The sequence below is a fragment of the Peromyscus leucopus genome, chromosome 19 (assembly GCF_004664715.2).
Source record: "Peromyscus leucopus breed LL Stock chromosome 19, UCI_PerLeu_2.1, whole genome shotgun sequence".
NCBI classification, from domain to species: domain Eukaryota; kingdom Metazoa; phylum Chordata; class Mammalia; order Rodentia; family Cricetidae; genus Peromyscus; species Peromyscus leucopus.
Window position 1 is genome coordinate 57,646,653 of NC_051079.1, and position 20,865 is coordinate 57,667,517.

At 39.1% G+C, this 20,865-nt stretch overlaps 1 protein-coding gene across 2 annotated transcripts in view; it reads right to left on the reverse strand.

Moving 5' to 3' along the window:
* Rab27b (RAB27B, member RAS oncogene family) overlaps positions 1 to 20,865 on the reverse strand; it is a 148,205-nt gene that overhangs the window by 57,289 nt on the left and 70,051 nt on the right. The window lies entirely within an intron of this gene.

Consider the following 20,865-nt stretch of genomic DNA (forward strand, 5'->3'; position numbering starts at 1 on the left):
GATATATATATACAGATATCATTGTAATTGGGAACCTTCTAGATAAAACGACAAATTCGACACTGTGTTTCATCCTCCTCAAGCTCCTTGAACACACACACACACACACACACACACACACACACACACACAAATCAATTTTGAACTTCTAAAATTACCTTTCTACCATAAAAGGAAATAAAAGAGACAAGACATCACCAGATAAAATAAATTGCAATGGATTCTTTTAAAGACGTTCAACCAGTTGGAGGCAGGTACTGACTTAGAGAAGCAGTTTGCCTGTCTACGGGCGGAGCTAATGACGTGGGGTTATCAGCTATTCTCCCCACAAACTCCAGCAGACTGAGACTTTATAAGGCAGAAACACTGGCACAGATTGGCGACAAGTGGAGTATGGGGCTTGATTAGAGACACGAACGCAGAATGCTTGGACCTGAAGTTCCCTCCCCACTGCCATGTAATCAACCAAGTTCCTTCATCTGCTTCTTCCAGCCTCTAGTCTTCAGGAGAATGAAAATAAAAGTCATGGGTGGCTTAACATGAGCTGAACACAGGCCCTTTGACTCTGCTTCTAGAGAGAGTGAACAATAAATAAATTAATCCTCAGCAAAGTAGAACAAAAAGCTACATAAAACATTGGAGGGGAAAAAAAAATGATCAGAGTCAATCCTAGCAAGTTCTAGAAGATTTTTTTTTCTGTGCAGAAAGAGATGGAAAAATAAATAAAAGGAAATAATGCTTTAAGAACTCCACAAATGAAGACAATGAACTTGTGGGATCAAAGGTTCCCTTTACATTTACTCATTAATCAAATACACATCATTCTGAGATAATAGTAACCCCCAAACATTTAAAATGTCTTCCAGAGCCATAAGGCAAATCATTCACGTAGGAAAAAAATCCGTGTTGAATTTCCCAAGAATAACAGCAAAAGTAGATATCTCTTTGAATGCCTTCACAGCTTAAAAATGAGTTTATTTTGAATCTAGAATTGTATGACCAAATTAAGTGTTAACCATGTAAATGATGACATTTTCATGTTTTTGAGCACTCAAAATAACTCATTCTTCTACATACCATTTGAAAAATAGCTTTCCAGAAGCAAGCCAATAAATCAAGAAGAGGAAGAGTAAAATCCAGAAAACTCAAGTGTAACATGGTAGAGAAATTAGAGTTCCTCAGAGGAGTTCTCATGAAGCGGGCCAGGGGAGGAGGAAGGCTTGAAGAAGGTCTGTCTCCAATCAAAACAGAGAAGGTGGTAGCATTGGTGTCTGCACATCAGGAAATTATCCACTGTGCTTGTCAGGACCCTTCTGTTCTCCAGAGCATCTCTCTAGAATTCTTTCTGAGCTCCCTGCACGTCGGGGAGCATTCAGTTGAGTTTTAGTCAAGGGTATGTGGCAAAAATGATAGACATCACTGCTAGATGACATCCACAGCATGGCTCCAGCCAGCCTATTCTTTTTTTTTTTTCTTGATAGTATTCAGATGCAATGAAAGGAGCTCTCTGAAATCCTACAAGATAGTAAAGATTCTTTCTCTTTTTTTGAGACAGTGTTTCTTTGTGTTACCTTGGCTATGCTAGAACTCACTCTGTAGAGCAGGCTGGCCTCAAGTTCAGAGATCTGCCTGTTCTGCCTCCCAAGTGCTAGGATTAAAGGCATGCAGCACCACTGCCCAGCAATAATAAAGCTTCTAAAGCAAGACAGTTATGACCCCAAGACATAGTAGGCAAAGAAATCCCAACTGGTACTTCTGAACTATGACATGAGCAAGAAGTGAATTCGGATAGTGTCATCAAGATTTTCAGGTTGTTACAGCAATTCAACTGCTCTGACTGTCACAATTGCAAAGACATTTGAAGGCAATTTTGAGTAATTTAGTATGTGTACAAAGTAACATACTAATATTTAAAAGTACATAACATTTAAAAGTATCTCACAAACTCCAGGAAAAAGCAAACCATTGTATAAGAAAGGAAATGCATGATAGAATACTGCTTCATTCTGGTGTGAATATAATCTATATGATAATATTCACAAATTACCCAAATTGCAATAAAATTATACATGGAAGGTGAGGAGAGGGAGAGACTGGGAATGTGTGTGTGTAAGAAAGCTAACTGCATCCTCAATTATGACCAAATAAAGTTAATGAGTATTGTGTAAGATGGCTGAATAATAATTACTGGGCTGACAAACCATTTAGAAGTATGAAAGAGCAACCAGAAAACATGACATTTACCACAGCATTGAGGTCAGGACTTAAGAGAAGATCTGTGGCTTATTTAACACCAATTTTTTTCTTTTCTATTTCATTATTTTCAAAAGATCTCTCTCTCTCTCTCTCTCTCTCTCTCTCTCTCTCTCTCTCTCTCTCTCTCTCTCTCTCTCTCTCTTCGGGTGTGTGTGTGTGTGTGTGTGTGTGTGTGTGTATACACAGGTGCCATCAGAGGTCAGAAGAGGGCATCAGAGCCCCCTGGAGCTTGAGTTACCAGTTGTTGTGAGCCACCCTAAGTGGAATCAAAGGGGGAATCACAACCTTGTTCTCCAGATGAGCAGGAAGTACTCTTAACTGCTGAGTCTGCACTCCAGCCCCCTTAAAGATTTGTCTTTACTTGATTAATTTTTTAATGAATTTATTTTTTGTCAATGTCATATAAATATGTAATTCTTTCTGGTCATGCTTTTCCCTCTGCTCCCATTTCCCCTCTTCCTGCTCTCATCCCCCAAGTCCTGATCTCATTTTTATGTCTTCTTGTTTTATATTACCTTAATAAAATACAACTTGGAATCCTAATCCTCCTACCACCACCTCCCTGATGAGGTGATCATGCATGTGTGATACAATGCTCAAGAAGAGATAGATAGACAGACAGACAGATAGATGATAGATAGATAGATAGATAGATAGATAGATAGATAGATAATAGATAGACAGACAGATAGATAGATACATAGAAAGACAGGCAGACAGATATATGATAGATTTAAACAACAAATGTGTTTGATAACTTCTCTCTTGTCTTTTGTGGAATGAGCTACAGGTTTTATGGTCACAATACTGACTTAGAGTCTTCCATATTCTCTTCACAATTTCTCCTGCTTTGACTCCACACTGTGGAACTTCAAAGTTTCCAGATAACTTCAATCCTGCAATGAACGACAGCAAAGGTGTGTGTTCCTGGGCAGGCAGAAGGGTGTGCCTCCATCTTCTTCTGATTGCTAGTTCATGTGGAGGCTTCCTAATCACAAATAAAAATCAGCTCCTCCCCAGTTGGAGGAAACTCCAGAGCATGACTAACCAGTCACAAGACCGGACTCCCAGGCCATGCGAGTTGTCTTACCTACTGCCAAGGATGTAACTTTAGGATATGTGTAAGCATAAGAAACTATTTTAGACATATTTTCTGCACTGGGCACACAGTTACAACTGTATCTGGACCATCCATGAGCTCTGACCTTACAGTAAAGTCTAATCTCATTTTGCCTCACCTTCTTAGAATGTGAAATGAGGAAACTTAATTTGGAGCTTACTGTAGTTTATGTTGAATTCCTTTTTTCCTATGTTAAAGGAAAATACTGTGCAGAAGGCTCAATATCATTGCCATCACCACTTGGAATCAACTTTCCATAACTAACTGTGGATGTTTTAGTATAGCCAGTCATGGTGGCATGTTCACAATGTAATATGTATTATATATTATATAATATACACACACATATATATGCATACTGACTTTTTTTTTTTTTCGAGATAGGGTTTCTCTGTGTAGCTTTGCGCCTTTCCTGGGACTCACGTGGTAGCCCAGGCTGGCCTCGAACTCACAGAGATCCGCCTGCCTCTGCCTCCCGAGTGCTGGGATTAAAGGCGTGCACCACCAACGCCCGGCCATACTGACTTTTTTAAACCTTTCCTTGAGACTGCCAATGTCAAGATAAAATTTTCCTTAAAACTTCTCTGTTTTAGAGTTAGAAATAAAAAATGAAATGTTTGCTAAGTCTCTTCTGTTTTTTTAATAACCATTAGTAAGCTTCTAACATTTAAATTATAACTCAATCTAAGCCAATCCTTCATTCATTTTGATACAAACATGAGCTTAAAATGCTACAACAAAAGCTTTTGAACTATCAGAAATGGTTCAGTTAGCCTCTAGCTCCATGATTCTGTGACTTTTGTGATTTGAGGCAGGCTCCTTACTCTCAGCTTGGTCCTGGGGTCCAGAAGGCATGTCCACCCTCTTGATGACCTCCAGGGCTCTTGCTGACACAGCTGGACCAGTCACTGCCCCACCCTCACTGTCACTTCAGAGAAGCTGTGTCAATGTCAATGTCACACTACATAAACATAGAAAATGTTGACATTCACAAATGTTTTACCATCTAACACACAACTAAACCATATTCAATAAACCGGCTGAAAATCACAGATTCTCCAATCCAACGAACATGAACATTTAAACAAATTTTAAAAAATTGTATAGATAACTTGATTTAGCTAGTGAATTAGTACTGATAATATCACAGAGGCTATGCACTTAAATATCTAATTCATGAAAATTAAAATGTACATTCTTATCTCATTGCCTAAGATTATAATCTTATTCATGGCAAAGTAAGAGTCTTCTTACTTGAACTTTTTGAGTAGCTCATTATAATGTATTTTCATCTATATAGAATTTTAAGAACTGAATTAAGGTTAGATGAATATTTCAATAATAGTAACATTTTTCTTGAGTGGGAAATCATTTTCGGGAGATGGTGTCCTGCAACCCAGTCTTGCTCAGAGCTGATATTCCTGCTTTTCCCTCACAAATGCTGGAATTACAGGTGTGCACCATTACTCCTGGTGAATTTTGTTTTAGTAAATACTATGTTGTTTAATGTTCTTACTAAAATTCTCTGTCTGAAGTGTCCTGTTTTGTGGTGCACTGGACACAGGCAGACTGCTGCTTCTTGTATTTTTCATACAAGATTTCTTGTTTTCAACGGTTTTGAGTTAATTTATAAGCATCCTCCTGAAATTCTTCAGTGACTATTTAAAGCTTGTTCAGCACAACTGATCTCTGAGAATTTACATTAATATTGGGCTCAGGACAGACATGGTGCAGCATTCCTGCATGAAAATAGTGTGACTAAAAACACTAAAGCTTGGCTCTCTGAGTCTCAACTATAGTTCATTAGCAGTAAATGCTCAAGTCCTTGGTCCAAAGGGTTTGTCTTATGATAATCTTGTCATCTACTTTTACTTTTAATTTTTCTTTCTTTTTGTCATTATTCTCTGAGTTGTTACAGAAAAACATTATTTTTCAGCAGTAAAATAGTAGGCATATCAAGCTGGATAATTCCATAGAATAATAAGTAAAGTGGGCTCTTTATAGAAGAGAAAAAACAAATACCCAGCCACCAGGGAACAGTGGTCACTATTAGCAGTCATCAGAATATGAAAATTAAAAGAACTAAGTGTGGTTATCGGCAGTGTCCAATAAGGTCAAGCATTGATGAGGACACAGAACAAGTGAAATATTCATCTACTAGTAGAAATGTAGGCTGGTGTGACTATTTTAGAAAACTGTAACCAACTAGATACACCCTATCTTAAATGCACAGTAACTACAACTTTGCAATAAGTTTGCCAAAACATCATTTATAACATCTGCCTCTTAACCGCAAATTTAAAAATTATCCTCATGTCCATTAAGAATATAATTAAGAATAATGTATATTCATGAAACAGAATGTTACTCCGCAGCAAGAATGAACCCCGAGTGCAACAACATTAGTGAATTGCATTGGCATGATTCTGAATAACTCAATTCAGGCACAATAAATATATTCTGTAGGATTTCATACATAAAAATGTTAAAGTCAGGCATATCTAATCCATAACATTACGAGTTAAGACAGTGGTTATCCTGTGGGGATGGAGACTGTGACTGAGAAGTGTCAAAGAAGTTTCTAATAATGCTTCCTTTCCTCATTCATATGCTAGTTATGTGTGTGTATTTCTTGCGTGCCTTTTATCCAGCCTTATGGTTTGTATACACTTGTGCATTTTTTTGTCCTTTTAATGAAAAATCATCTTAAAATGCAAGCTAACAACAAAATAAGATTCAAATGAGTTTTCTTTATTGTCTAAAATTCATTTTTCAGATCTTGGAATGTTTCTTTCATCTGTTTAATTGCTTTTTCTTGGCTTTCTTTGATTTCTTCCCATTTTTTTGTTCGTTTTTTCTTCCATTTCTTTAAGGGAGTTTTTTATTTCCTCTTTAATGGAGTTTTTCATTTCCTCTTTAAGGAAAGTTTTTATTTCCTCTTTGAGGGAATGTTTTATTTCTTCTTTAAGGGCCTCTATCATCTTCTTAAAGTCATTTTTAGGGTTGATTTCTTCTGTTTCTTCTGTCTTGGTATGTTCAGGTCTTGCAGGTATAGAATCACTAAGTTCTGATGTTGCCATATAGGTCTTTATGTTGTTGCCTGTATTTTTGCACTGGCGTCTACTCATCTCTTCCTCTGTGCGGTGCAAGTGGTGTCTGTGTCTGAGAGTGCCTCTCGTTCCAATTTTTAGTCTTGGTTCAGTAGGGGTTCTTGGTTAAATTGGTACTATTGGGCTCTTTCTTCAGGGGCAGCTGATTTCAGTCGGTGAAGTATATACTTATGATCCTGGTGATCTGGTTTAGTGGCTAGGTAGCGCCTTCTTCTGTGTTCCCAGTTCATGTTTTGTTCATTTGTCAACTCCTCAGCTGATCTTGTTTATTCAGACTTCAAACTGTAGGCATCTGAATCCTCTCCCAGATGGGTTTCAGCTGAGCGGGGTAGTCTCACCAACACCTCCAAGTTGTTGGGTTTCACAGGATCAGCAGCTGGGCCCTGGGTTGTCCTCAGACGGAGTGTTCAGATTTGTTCTGGTTCTGACCCACAGAGATAGCTTCTTCCCCAGGTGTTGGAGTTAGAGGCATCCCTGTTCCAAGCTGTGTCTGCTTGTCTCCGTCTCTGGGCCTGTCTACCTCTGTGGTCCACCGCCGCCAGGCCTGTATGTCCCTGTCAGCTGACGCTGGGTCTGTCTGCCTCTGCGGGTCACCATCGGGTCTGTATGTCTCTGTCGGCTGCCGCTGGGCCTGTATGTCCCTGTCGGCCGCCGCCGCTGGGCTGTCTACCTCTGCGGGCCGCCTCCACGGGCCTACCTGTGTCTGCTTGTCTCCGCAGCTGGGCCTGTCTACCTCTGCAGGCGGCCGCCGGGACCCAATTAAAAAATGGGCTAAAGAGCTAAACAGAGAATTCACAAAACAGAACTACAAATGGCTGAAAGACATTTAAAGAAATGCTCAACATCCTTAATCATCAGAGAAATGCAAATCAAAACGACTCTGAGATACCACCTTACACCTGTCAGAATGGCTATGGTCAAAAACACCAATGACAACCAATGTTGGAGAGGATGTGGAGCAAAGGGAACACTCCTCCACTGTTGGTGGGAATGTAAACTTGTACAACCACTGTGGAAATCAGTATGGAGGTTTCTCAGAAAATTAGGAATTGAACTACCTCAAGACCCAGCTATCCCACTCTTGGGCATATACCCAAGGAATGCTGATTCATACCATAAAGATACATGCTCAGCTATGTTCATAGCAGCACTATTTGTAATAGCCAGAACCTGGAAACAACCTAGATGCCCATCAACGGAAGAATGGATGAAAAAAATGTGGTACATATACACAATGGAGTACTACTCGGCAGAGAAAAACAATGAAAGCATGAAATTTGCAGGCAAATGGATGGAACTAGAAAAAATCATCCTGAGTGAGGTAACCCAAACCCAGAAAGACAGTCATGGTATATACTCACTCATAGGTGGATTCTAGATATAAAATAAAGAACAATCAGACCACAACCCACAGAACCATAGAGGCTATATATATAGCATGGAGGTCCCTAGGACGACTGTGGCATATAATAAATTTCAGTTTTACTCAATTATTGAAAAAAAAATAGCCAAATGAATGGAAACACATGAACTATGAACCAAAGGTTGAGGGGCCCCAGCTGGATCAGGCCCTCTGAATAGGTGAGACAGTTGATTGGCTTGATCAGTTGGGAGGCAACTAGGCAGTGGGACCAAGTCCTGTGCTCATTGCATGAGTTGGTTGTTTGAAAACTGGGGCTTATGCAGGGACACTTGGCTCAGTCTGGGAGGAAGGGACTGGACCTGCCTGGACTGAATATACCAGGCTGATTGCAGTCCTGGGGGAGGATTTGCCCTGGAGGAGGTGGGAATGGGGGGTAGGTTGGGGGTAAGGGGAGGGGGTGGGAGGGGGAGAATAGGGGAACCCATGGCTGATATGTAGAACTGAATGGTATTGTAAAATAAAATTATATATATATATATATATATATATATATATATATATATATATATATAATTCAAATGAGATGGAGGTGGAAAGGCATGAAGGACAAGATGAAGTGGAAGTTGGGCTAGTAGAGAGAATGCCTGCTCTAACAGTCACACTGCACACACACAACAGATGATTCAGTCACCCTGTCTGGGGTGAGACAAGCAAATGTGTTGCTCAAGAGAAGCCTTAATCTATTCACAGGATTAAGACTGAGGGGAAATTTCTTTCATGCTCGGAATGAGGCTTTGAGCTAGTCCTGAGCTATGACTTGAGGAACATCCATATAGTAAATACTTAAAGGGAGTTCCTGGGGCTGTTTCTCCAACTGCCATCGGCTCAGAAAGATCACATTAATAAATTATGGAGGAAAAGTAAGCAAGTAGTTCAATGGGAAACAAGCATTTGACAAACTGATGCTCATGAACTTTGATTTTATCAAGGAATTGATGTCAGAGTGAGGAACTTCTATGGTTATGTTCTGAGGCAAGAGGACTTTGAAAAACATCACCTCAAGATGGCTTGTGGAGTGGCCAGCATGTGTTCTTTGTTAAAGGAAGCCATGTGATCTGTAGGAGCCAGTGGAGGTAAGATAATGGCTGAGAGAGTGGAGCGGTCTGATGCATGTCTCCATCTTTACGGAGCCCCTTATTTCTGCTCAAGTTTCAACTCCTGTATTATTCTCCACAAGGAGATTTAGGTTGTCTCCTCCACAAGGGACACTAAATTTCTGCTTGCATTAACATAGTCCCCAAGAGAAAAACTGAAGTGGGTGTAACCCATACATATTTAACTGAGTAATATTGCTCCTGGGAGCAAAATTTATTTTCTGTACAATGATCTTATCTTGCTTCCATAGAAAACACAAATAATACACATAGTATACAGAGAACTAGATAGGAAAACCTGTAATATGGAAATGTCATTTGGAGACTAATATCTGCAGAGGCTTTATGTGGGATGGGAGAGGTGAGATAGAGTTGATTGAGGAAAAACTTGAGACTGGAGCAATGGCTCAGTGGTTACTAGCAAGTCCTGCTCTTCCAGAGAACCCGAGTTCAGGTCCCATTCATGTCCCACCCCAGTCACCTGCACATCCAGCTCCAAGGGATCTGAGGCTTTTTTCTGACCTCTGAGGGCAACTGCACACACTCGGCTTATGTTTACACACACACACACACACACACACACACACACACACACACACACATTAAAATAAATAACTCAGGAAAATGTTCACACACATTTAAACACTCAAACTCTATAAAATTCACTATTGTCCAATATGACTATTTGAAGGATACAGTCACAGGTCTAAGAGGGGTTATTCCAGTCAAGTGTTTAATGCATATTAAAAATATAGACTCATTTTTCAATATTAATGATGTCTCTTGATTGCTGTTAATGCTACTCCTATTTTGGAAGTTATAGTTTATTATATACTTAGCAAGTCTTGCCTTTTTCTTATCTTTAGTGAGGGAATGTGTAATACCAAATAAGCATATCCAATGAGTTATTTAAAAATATTTGTGCAGACATGTTTGTGTGTGTGTGTTCTCTTTTGTTTGAGACAAGCTCGGCATATCCCTGGCTGGCCTATAGTTCACTATGGAGACCATGCTGGCCTTGAACTCACAGAGATTCAGCTACCTCTGCCTCTGAAGCCTGGGACTAAAGGCATGTGCCACCACACCCAGCATGTATGTGTTCTTATGTGTGTGCACATATGCATGCCTGTGCACGTGTATGAATGTGTGTGTGTGTGCACCAGGCCTAGCTTTTTACCTCAGTGCTAGTTATCCAATGACAAACACTCTACCCTCTACCAACTGAGCCATCTCTCCAGCCCATAATTTTTTTTTTTTTTAGTAAAAAGAAGAGAAAGAAAGAAAAAATGAGTGAGTGAGTCTACTCTAGGCTACTGAGTTAGTGACATGAGATATAATCACTGTTGGAATTTAGTAATTTTAGAATAATGTTTTCATGTTCTAAGTAATAGAAGAATGCAACACACACACACACACACACACACACACACAAAGAAAAACCCTCAGAAATCTTACTTCTTGGCTTATCTTTTTGTCCCTGAATTTTTTTTTTTTTTTTTTTTTTTTTTTTGGTTTTTCGAGACAGGGTTTCTCTGTGTAGCTTTGCGCCTTTCCTGGAACTCACTTGGTAGCCCAGGCTGGCCTCGAACTCACAGAGATCCGCCTGGCTCTGCCTCCCGAGTGCTGGGATTAAAGGCGTGCGCCACATTTTAAACATTATAATCTTAATGTTCAAACACGTACTAAGTAATAAAGAAGTAGTTTCAAGAATACTTTTACTAAAGAAATACAGTTTATAAATCTGGAGCATGACTCGTTCTTGCTACAGTGAAAGACTTGAGTGTAGTTCTAACAGAATAGTTGCTGCATAACCCATAGGCCCAAAACACATGCCATCTGGCCCTCTGCAGACTGCTATCCTAATAATAGAGAGTTTGGTTCAACAAGGAATTTTTCACTCATTTGGTACAGATCCCATGCATTGAGATGTGATTATAATAGAATATTTAAATGAAAATATACTTGTGATGCCTATTAAAGCAGGTAGTTAAAGCAGTATGCACAGTCGGAGTCACTTTCTGTGGAATAGATCCTTCTACACCCAGGACTGCGCTAGATTTCAGAGTTGAGGAACTCGACTGTCAAAATGTAACAAGTCTAATTCCATGCCTGACTCCACCATGCTCCATTGTTCAGAAACAAGCCTGACTCTGGTTCCTTACCTCATTTTCTTAACTTTTTTTTTTTGACAGATCTCTCTCTCTCTCTCTCTCTTTTTTTTCCTACCAAAAACACTGACTTGAGAGAATGAATGCAGCAATACTCATCCCTGCCGGCTATTTCATTGCAAACCTGGGCCCTTGAAGGTTTAATTCTGATGTTCAGTGCTTAGCGAGGCACGCTACATTGTCGTCTTTTGACCGCTGCCTGCACTAGGTAACAGGAGGCATTGCACAAAGTCCCCTCTCAGTTCTTTATTCCTCAATGAAGTGAAGCAAGCTTCCTCAGTATTGGGCATGCTCTATGCTCAGTGACACCCAAGTGCTGTGGGGCCCCAAGGAAGAAGCACAGCCCAGAGCAAAGTAGTGACTTCCCTGCTGTGACACCCGGTCTCCTCTCTGAATTCTGCCAACCTAGGAGTGCCACCGCCACAGGCTAGGGTGGCAGAGGGTTCTTTTTTGGTACTCACGCCTATCTGGAGTATGCTGAATAAATATTGTTTAAATCGGTAGTTTTAATCACCATTACTTTGAGGTCTTACGTAACTCTGTGTGTGTGTGTGTGTGTGTGTGTGTGTGTGTGTGTGTGTGAGTTTGTGTGTGTTTTCTATGAACTTGTGCCATGTATGTGCACATAAATATGTGTGTGCACACATGTAGAGGCCAGAGGTCAATGTTGGATGTCTTCTTTCATCTTTTTCAATCCTATTTTTTTGAGACAAGTTTTCTCAGTGAACCTGAGAACTCACCAGGGAGCAGCCTGCTTCTAGCCTCTCAGTACTGGGGTTTCAGATACATGCCTCCATGCTGGCGTTTTTATATGAGCATTGGGGGATCTATTCCAATATTAATTACTAATATTAATCCCAGATCACATATTATGTATCAGCCATTAAATATATCTGCAAAGGGTTAAAGTGGCCTTAATAAATGACTTTTGCTGGTGATGTTCTTATTTCTTATGGTTTAAGAGTAAAGTGGAGAAGGCTTTAGCTTTTTATATAAAGAAAACAAGATACACCAGCGTGCACATGCACATTCTCTCTTTCTCTCTCTCTTTTCCCTTCCTTCCAAGGAATACCACACATGAGAAGTGTTGACAATTACATGAGCAGAAAGAGTTCTATGGAAACACCACTTTGAGAAATGCTACATCTGTTTTTGCAATTAAAATTCACAATGAGCACTAAAACACTAGAATAAACCTCTTCATCCCAATTAGCCTATCTTATCCATAGTCATTTGGCTATACAAATTCTTTATATATGAAACATTTATTCCAGGTAGCATTTATTTCACACCAACTATGTAAAATAATGAGAAATACACACATACCAGCAATTACAAAGATTATTTAATAGTACAATTCATATAAAAGCTGTGATTCCTGGCCTCAAGAAGTTTATTTCTGTTCTTCATTTCTTAATTATTTGTTGAACAAACTTCATGATGTCCTTGGCCTGACTTTCAGAAATATGTTAGGTCAGATTATTTCCCACTGTTTCCCCTTTTACATCAAAGGTATAATAGTAACACATGTAAGTTTACATGCCTCAAATACACGTTAATAGATGGTTTCGTTAAATATTTAAGAAACACAGCATTCCCTGAGATTAATTTTGGTCAAATGCACCAGGAGCATAATAAATATCAAGCCCACAGTGGAGCCTGAAAATTAATTTTACCAACAATGAGGAGGAGATGCATAAGGGATTGTAAACGATCAAGACATACCTTTAGGGATGACAGGCATGTTCACTGTCCTGATTCTGATGAAGGCTTCAGTAGAACATACTCACATCAAAGCCTATCCCATTGTGCACGGTAATAATGTGTGGCCTACTACACACTATTTGTACTTCAATATGACTGTCAGCAGAGGAATACAGGCACTGATCAGCCTTGTAAAGACGTCATCATCTTTTGACTCACTCCTCTCCTCCTCAGCATTCTCTGTGGGACTTGTTCTCTGTGTAACTGACGATGTTACTCCTTCTATCATGGCACATTTTCAGTAAGGTTTTAAATCAATTGTTCTTGAACCTTCACCTTATTTCAATGCTGAAGGGCTCAAAAGTTAGAATAATAAATTTATGATTGTTTAATTAATTAATTAGCCAAAATATCTTCCTAAGCTTAATAAAATCAGTACAATTGAGAATATTAGAGTACATACAAGAATGGGTATGTTCCTCAATAAGCAATTAATTAAAGACAGCTCATTTTCCAATAAATTAATCTTGACATGTCATTTATCTAATAAAACTTTGCTCAATTTTTAAATGATGAAGTTAATAATTAATTTACAGTCACTTGTATGCACTTAAGTAGTTCCAACCAGCCTTGCTCCCAAATGTTTGTCTTTGACTAACACACCAGCTAAGCTTTTCCTGAAATATTGCTCTATAATAAGTCACCCCCAGATTCCAAGGCTTAACGCAGTATGTACTCTCTTGCTCAGCAATCTGTGGTTGGCTCCTGCTCATTGGCTTGGGTTGTGGAATGTGCTCAGGGCTTCAGGTTCAAGTTGAGTTAGTTCCATGAGTCTTTCATTCTCCTGAAACCAGATATTCTCTGAGGCATGTGATCTGCTCCACAGCTCTTATAATTGGGACATAAGCTACAGGATCAAGAGCATTTTTGTACAATTTCTATTGGTGGATTTGAGAGGCAACAGATAAACTGAATAACAGACAATGGCTCTTGAGGCTAATGCTCGGTATGGTATGGTAACTTGTCCATCTATTGGTCAAATCAGGTCAAAGCGCTGGTCAAAGCATTGGTCAAAGCATTGGTCAAAGCAGGTCCTGTGACTCATCAACAACAGAGATAGCACAGGGAGTGTGATAAGAAGAAACTAAATGCTTCCTAAATTACTATATAAAATATCATCATGCTTTCTAGAAATTGGAAAGCAAAACACACAGAAAATGAGTTAATAATGCTAATTCTATGAAGCTGCTTTATAGTTGGGAAATGTTTGCCCCAAAGAATCTGTCATGTGCTGTAGCTGTATGCTTGATTTCCTTCTGTTAAATAATTGAGTTCGCAGATAGATACTTATTGATTATGATGATTTTCTGTTGCTGCAGTTGATAATATTTCTGCTATTTTAGTGAAGTGGAGGTATTTAAATGTGTGCATCATCTTAAACCAGAATGTTTGTAAGTCTTATGTGCATTATAGACACAACAGTCATTTTCTATTTTGAATGTTAGGAAAGTCAATTGATTTTGTTTGGTCAATAAAAGCAATGACATGACCAACCACCAAGGAATTTTAAACCTATCCATTAGTATGTATGTATTTGAATGCATGGGAACATGGCATGATTTTAACTGTGAGTGGCAAACATTTCTATGTTCTCTGACATCTTTACTCCTCTGTAAATGAAACTGACACCTTCTTGGCCTCTCAAGTATTGTTTGACAGAGGGATCAGTTTGGCTAGTAACATGTGACCAAGATGGTGTAAAATGCTTTCATGAGAAACTTCATTTACCGGGAGGTACACACTCTATCTCAGTGGTGTTGTCACTCAAGTAGAAAAGGTCCCCCATTAGCTCCTGTGTTTGAACAGTTGGTCCCCCACTGGTGGCACTGTTTTGGAAGGTTGTAGAATGTTTTGGGGCATGAGGCCTAGCTGGCAGATAGGGGCATAAGATTGGAGCTGGAATGTTCCCGACTCCACTTACAGTTGAGCTCTTTCTCTGACTCCTGATCCGTTGAGATATGCACTTGTCACACGGCCTGCTGCCGATGCCATAACAGAGCCAACCGAGTCAGTGCACCTTGAACCATGAGACAGAATAACCCCTTAATCCCTTGCATGTCTTCTGTCAAACACCATGACACAGTATACAGTGATTGCAGAAGGGTGGGCTGACCTGGAGATGCCATGGACCAGGAAGTGGCAGCCTGGTATGTTGGCTTGGATGTGAGTGACCGCTGCCTTGGGGGTGTGGCTGGATCTACCTGAGTGGAACTGAAACAGCTGAGATACAGGATCACTTGTTACCACAATGACTGAGTCTCTCTAGGTGATGACAATGTAGATTGTTAAGCAGAAAACGATGAACAAAATTTAAATATTTAAAGTTTTATATATATATAAATTCTGTTAATCACAATGGAAACTTCTCGGGCTTTTGGCTGGCTTTTATCAAGACCTAGCACATAATATGTACAAAACTAACTTCCATTTTGCAAGATAAAAACAGACTGAGGACAAGATAAAGACCTGAAGTACTAAACCAAGTGCCATACATTCCTATATTAAGGGATAGATTGTATCTCAGTAAGACAAGTTTATTTTCTGGGTTCTTTTTTCTCATTTGCTCAGACATGATGACTTTATTTCATTTTCAAAATTAACCTGGAGTCAAGTATACACTGAGGCAGAAAGAGCCAGGCCTCCAGCCTCAATGAGTGTTCAAGAACAAAGCCATAGAACATCATAAAGAGACATTACCGGGGTATTTCAACTTCACAGAAGTTTAATTACCTATTTACAATCAGCATTAACAAATGGGCCTTTTCCCCACAGGTGATAGCAGAATGATTTTACCTCAGAGTTAACAAATAAACCGGTCCTGTCAAAGGCTGGGGTCTTAATGATGTGAGTCAAGTTGTTACAGTCCCTCCTACAGTGCCCCAAGTGCTTGGGGAGGTTTTACTCTTAGACCCTGCCCCTTTAAGACCCTGGTCACTCTGGTGGTCAGATCCCACACATGAGGAAATCAGACCAAGGCTAGATTTAAAAATCTTCCTTTCATTTGCTCCTGTAGCATTCACCCCATCTTCATTCCAAATAGGTCCTCAAGTATGAATTTCTTTTCATTAAAAAAAAAAATGTATTTAAAATACCACAGCTTTACCTCTTCTAATTTTGGTGTTGCAAGTTTTGGTAAATGTATATAGCCACCAACTCACCACCATCACCAAGATAAAGAGCACTTTGATCGGTCCACAAGATTCTTGTATGTTCCCTTGCTCTCCCCCCCCCCGCCTTGTTCCTATAGTTTTGTCTTTTCAAAACGATCAAATGAACAGATTAGCACAATATGCATTTTGCTAATATAATTTCTTTCAATAATTTTCTTGTGTGAATATAATCTTTAATCCATGCCCTGTCATTTCTCAAAGTGTATTTTCTTCCTTCTTAAACATTAGGTGTGTATCTTCACTTCACTTTCTACAATTCATGTCTCTCGTGCCCTAATTCTTAATGAAAATTCTCCACATGAACTCATGGCCTGAAACATTGCTAGAGCTGTTTCATTTCCACTGTGGCATATCTGCTCTCCCTCCTGTTACTTGGTGTGTTCTGGTACTCCTACATTCCTAGTTTCAGATCTGGGCTGGACTTACTGGTCTCTGAAAAGCAAAGTTCCTAACAAACCTTGTGTTGAACCCATCCTCTAAGATCATAGTTGTTTTGTGTTTGTTTTCTTACCCAGCAGACTGTGCAGAGTCCTTGAAGTGAGATAAGAAAAGGGTTATATGTGGAGGCTCATAATGAGAACTGAAAAAGTCCTATAAAGAAGTGTTGGGAGAAGAGCAGTGACCTGCCTTAGAGGCTGTGTCCAACTTGATTGGCTGGTGCAATGGAAGAGTGGGAAGTTATACTCTTGATTAATGAGTATGGGAAATGGAACATTTGTTTTCTGCAGATAGTATGTTTAATTGGTATGAATGTGGAAGAGTAGACTACTGTGGGGATTGTACCTTCCCATTGACTCACTGATCATAAGAGCCATTTCTGGAGACTTCTCTTTTGCCCTAGAGTTAGTAACACAGGGAGAATGCTCAGCCCCTAAATAAGCAGATTTGGGGGAGGGGCTGTTAAATTAATGCTATCCTGTTGTAAACATTGCAAAAGAGGAATTTAGTCACCCTTTTTCAAGTGAGTGCCTGTGTGTGTGTGTGTGTGTGTGTGTGTGTGTGTGTGTGTGTGTGTGTGTGTGTGTCCTTTTTGAAGCAAGAGTCCTGAAAGTGAGGCTGGCCTTGTACTCCTGATACTCAAGCCTACACGTCTCAAGTCCTAGGATTATAAGTATGAAGGGGAAATGTCTTTTGAGATCCCAAAGAGGCAGTAGAATTCTTAACTTAAGCAAGTGTCATGACTTGGAATTAGCTGTCTGTTACTCTCTGAGAACCCCAGAAGACTCATACTGTTTCCCGGTAGAAGTGCCCCAAATGAAGCACACATCTTTTATACAAAGAAAAGTCTTTGTTTGAGTAGAAAGTTTTTCCTAAAAGATGAGAACCACAGTAACTTTTAGTAAATATTAACTAGGCAAGTTGAGAAGCAACGGGAGTGGAGAATTTTTATTTGCGAAATCAAAGAAAACTGGGTTAGAAAGGTGGCTCCGTGATTAAGAGCACTGACTGTTCTTCCAGCAGATCTGATTTGATTCTTACCATCCACACGGTGGCTCTCAATTGTCGGCTACTCCAGTTCCAGAAAAGCCAACATCCTTTCCCAACCTCCATGGGCACCAAGCACACATGGTGCAGAGACAGACATGTAGCCAAAACACCCGTACGCACACCACAGAAAATGAAAGCAACAACCAGAAAAAAAAAAACAGTCCAATAGAATCAACACAATTTGCTTTGTTTGTGATTTAAAACAAAAAAAAAAAAAAAAAAAAAAAAAACAGCTTCAATAACCACTGTTGACTCCCGAGTAACTCCTTTCTTTTTTGACAGGAGTGGTACACATGCATCTTTTTTTTCAGGGCCCAGGTGAATGCAGCCTCACATCCTAAAACTTCCTATATGCCCAAGTCACACTGGAAGTTAGAAACATTTCAACTTATTGATTATGAAAATAAATAAATTGACATCAGTGCTACACAATGATTCTGATCATTTTCATTCTCATAATTCCTGTAACAATAACCTTTGAAGCATAAATGTAAGCTTTTAAAATGTGAGTGAAAAGGAAATTATGTTGGATTTTTTTATTTTTTCACTTTAATATTCATGTCTGTATATACTTGAAATCAAGGTGAAGAACAGAACAGGGAGATAAAAAGAGATTGGTCATCTAATTATCTTGTAGTGCAAACCACAAGCTATATAACAGAAAATCAAGTCTTCCAGGCATCATCTTACTAAGAGCACAGAATAGCTATGTTCATCAGATGATGTATCCAGCAGCCAGTTTAGAGTCCTTGACCCAAGCCTGAGCACATTATCTGTGCTGGCTGTCAACATATTTCAAAAACTGCCACTCTCTAAAGAGCATAGAGTGGTGAGCATCAGAACGAAAAATGAAATTGAGAAGTGCTTTCGTCTCTGAAGGAAATCCCACAGCTCATAAGCCAATCAAGTGAACTGAATATGACATTCATTTTCATCACAATGAGCTGTGATGAAACATTTGAATAAGATGTTCATCCCCAGAGTGGCTTGGCAAAATGAATACACGGTGGCACATGCCCCAGTCCTCTGTATTTATTGGAGATGTGTTCTGTTCTGAGACCCCTGTAGATACTTCCAGTAGCATGAAATTGACTTTTGCATAAACTTCCCCAATATGTATGTCTATACCTATGTAAAGACTTTAACAAATCAAAATAATAAGAAAATATCCTTTAAAAATATCTCACTCTCTCTCCACACACACATAATCAAACCAACACAAATATGATTTCCTGTTTTGTTTTCTTAAGACTGTTCTGCATTCTGTCAAAATTATCATTATTTATATATTATGTTAACCTTTTATTTAAAGACTTCAAATCTTTTGTGAGAAAAAGGAAATTTTAAGCAGTTTGAAAGTTTGGTTTTAAACTTTCACTCTCTGAAAGAAGTGGCGATGTCCAATCCAAACATAATCCCTGGGAACTGAGAGCTGTCCATTGGTTACTGTGAGCACTGGTTGCTTTTCTACAGGACATGGAATTGGGTCACAGCACCCACATGGTGGCTCACAACTGTCTGTAACTCCCGTTTCAGAGAATCTAACACTTCCTGACCTCTAATGCACCAGGTACCCACATAGTACACATACATGCATGCTAGCAAATACCCACATACATAAAATAAAAGTAAAAAAGTGTCCTCCTTGGAGATTTTGAATCAGATACTAATGATTCTTTGATTATTAATATTTCCTATGCATACTCAGGATAGGAAATTGTTGATAGGAAAAATTTTCAAATTTTGTGTTTGTCAGTGATTTTTTTCATACACCTGATTGAGCTTATAAAATTAAGTTAGCAGCTTTCATTTTGGCCATTTGAAATAAAAAAAAATTACTGGGAAAATTTTAAAGTGGTTTTTAAAATTAATCACAGTACGAAATTAATCTTGAAAGCAAAATAAAAATGTTCTATAGTAAAAGTTATTTGAAACAACAATTTTTGTTCCTAGACTTCTCAATTTAATATTTTTAGAACACAGTTGTCTCTGAGTCAGTTTGAGAGTGATAAGCACATCATTTCCACAGAGCAATTCCTACCTATTTAATCCATGCATTTAGGGTCCTAAATTATAATTTCTAAGGAAGTAAACAAATGTGTCTCTGAAACAATATTACTCTATAACATGAAATCCAATTTCTCTAAACCTCATTTTCAGTTTAGGAACTTTTACTTCATAAAACTAAAATTATTTGGTGAATGGGGAAGTTAACCCTTGAGATGAGAATCAGACTCTATTAACAATTAATAACAATTATCTACTCTTCCAATTGAAGAAAATACCTAAAGAAATGCTTACCTCCACAATCACATACACATATATGTGCACATATCTGCACACATACACACACATCTTTATTTTCAGCATATTTCATGCAATTAAACTCACCAACTAATTATATTAATATTTTTCAAGTCTATATCACTGAGTAGATTATCATATCATCATATTTTAAAAGATAGGTCTTGAACTATGTGGTGATGTTTTGGTTTTTTTATTTTTTTAATTTATTTATTAAATTTAATTTTACATATCAGCCATGGATTCCCTTGTTTCCCCCCTCCCACCCAGCCACTCCTGCCTTCCCCCCAGCCCACCTCCCATTCCCATCTCCTCCAGGGCAAAGACTCCCCCGAGGATTGAGTTCAACCTGGTAGATTCAGTCCAGGCAGGTCCAGTCCCCTCCTCCCAGGCTGAGCCAAGTGATGTTTTGTAGTACTCTAATAAACTTTGGCTAAAGATCAGAGGACAGTGCCAGCCACTAGATTAAACACAGAGGTCAGGCAGTGGTGACACACCCCTTTAATCCTAGCACTCAGAAGGCAGAGATCCGTGTATGTATCTCTGTGAGTTCAAGGCCACACTAGGCTACATGAGATTGATCCAGTCTAGGAAAGAAACAGAGCCAGGCAGTGCTGGCACACACCTTTAACCCCAGTACTTGGGAAGCACACACACCTTTAACTACAGCACTAGGAAGGTTGAGATAGGAAGTGAAATGGCTGGGCAGAGAAAGGCATATAAGGCATGAGGAGACAGGAACTAGAAACCTTTTGGCTGAGGACTCAGAGGCATTCAGTTAGAGGATTCATGGAGTTGGCAAGGTGAGATGTGGCTGTGGTTTGTTCCTTTGTTTCCTCTGATCTTTCAGCATCTACCCCAATATCTGGTTCTGGGTTTTTATTATAAGACCATTTAGGATTCGTGCAACAGAACTACATGGAGGAAGGGTCAACAGTGCTCATAGATTCTCTAAGTAAATGACAGGA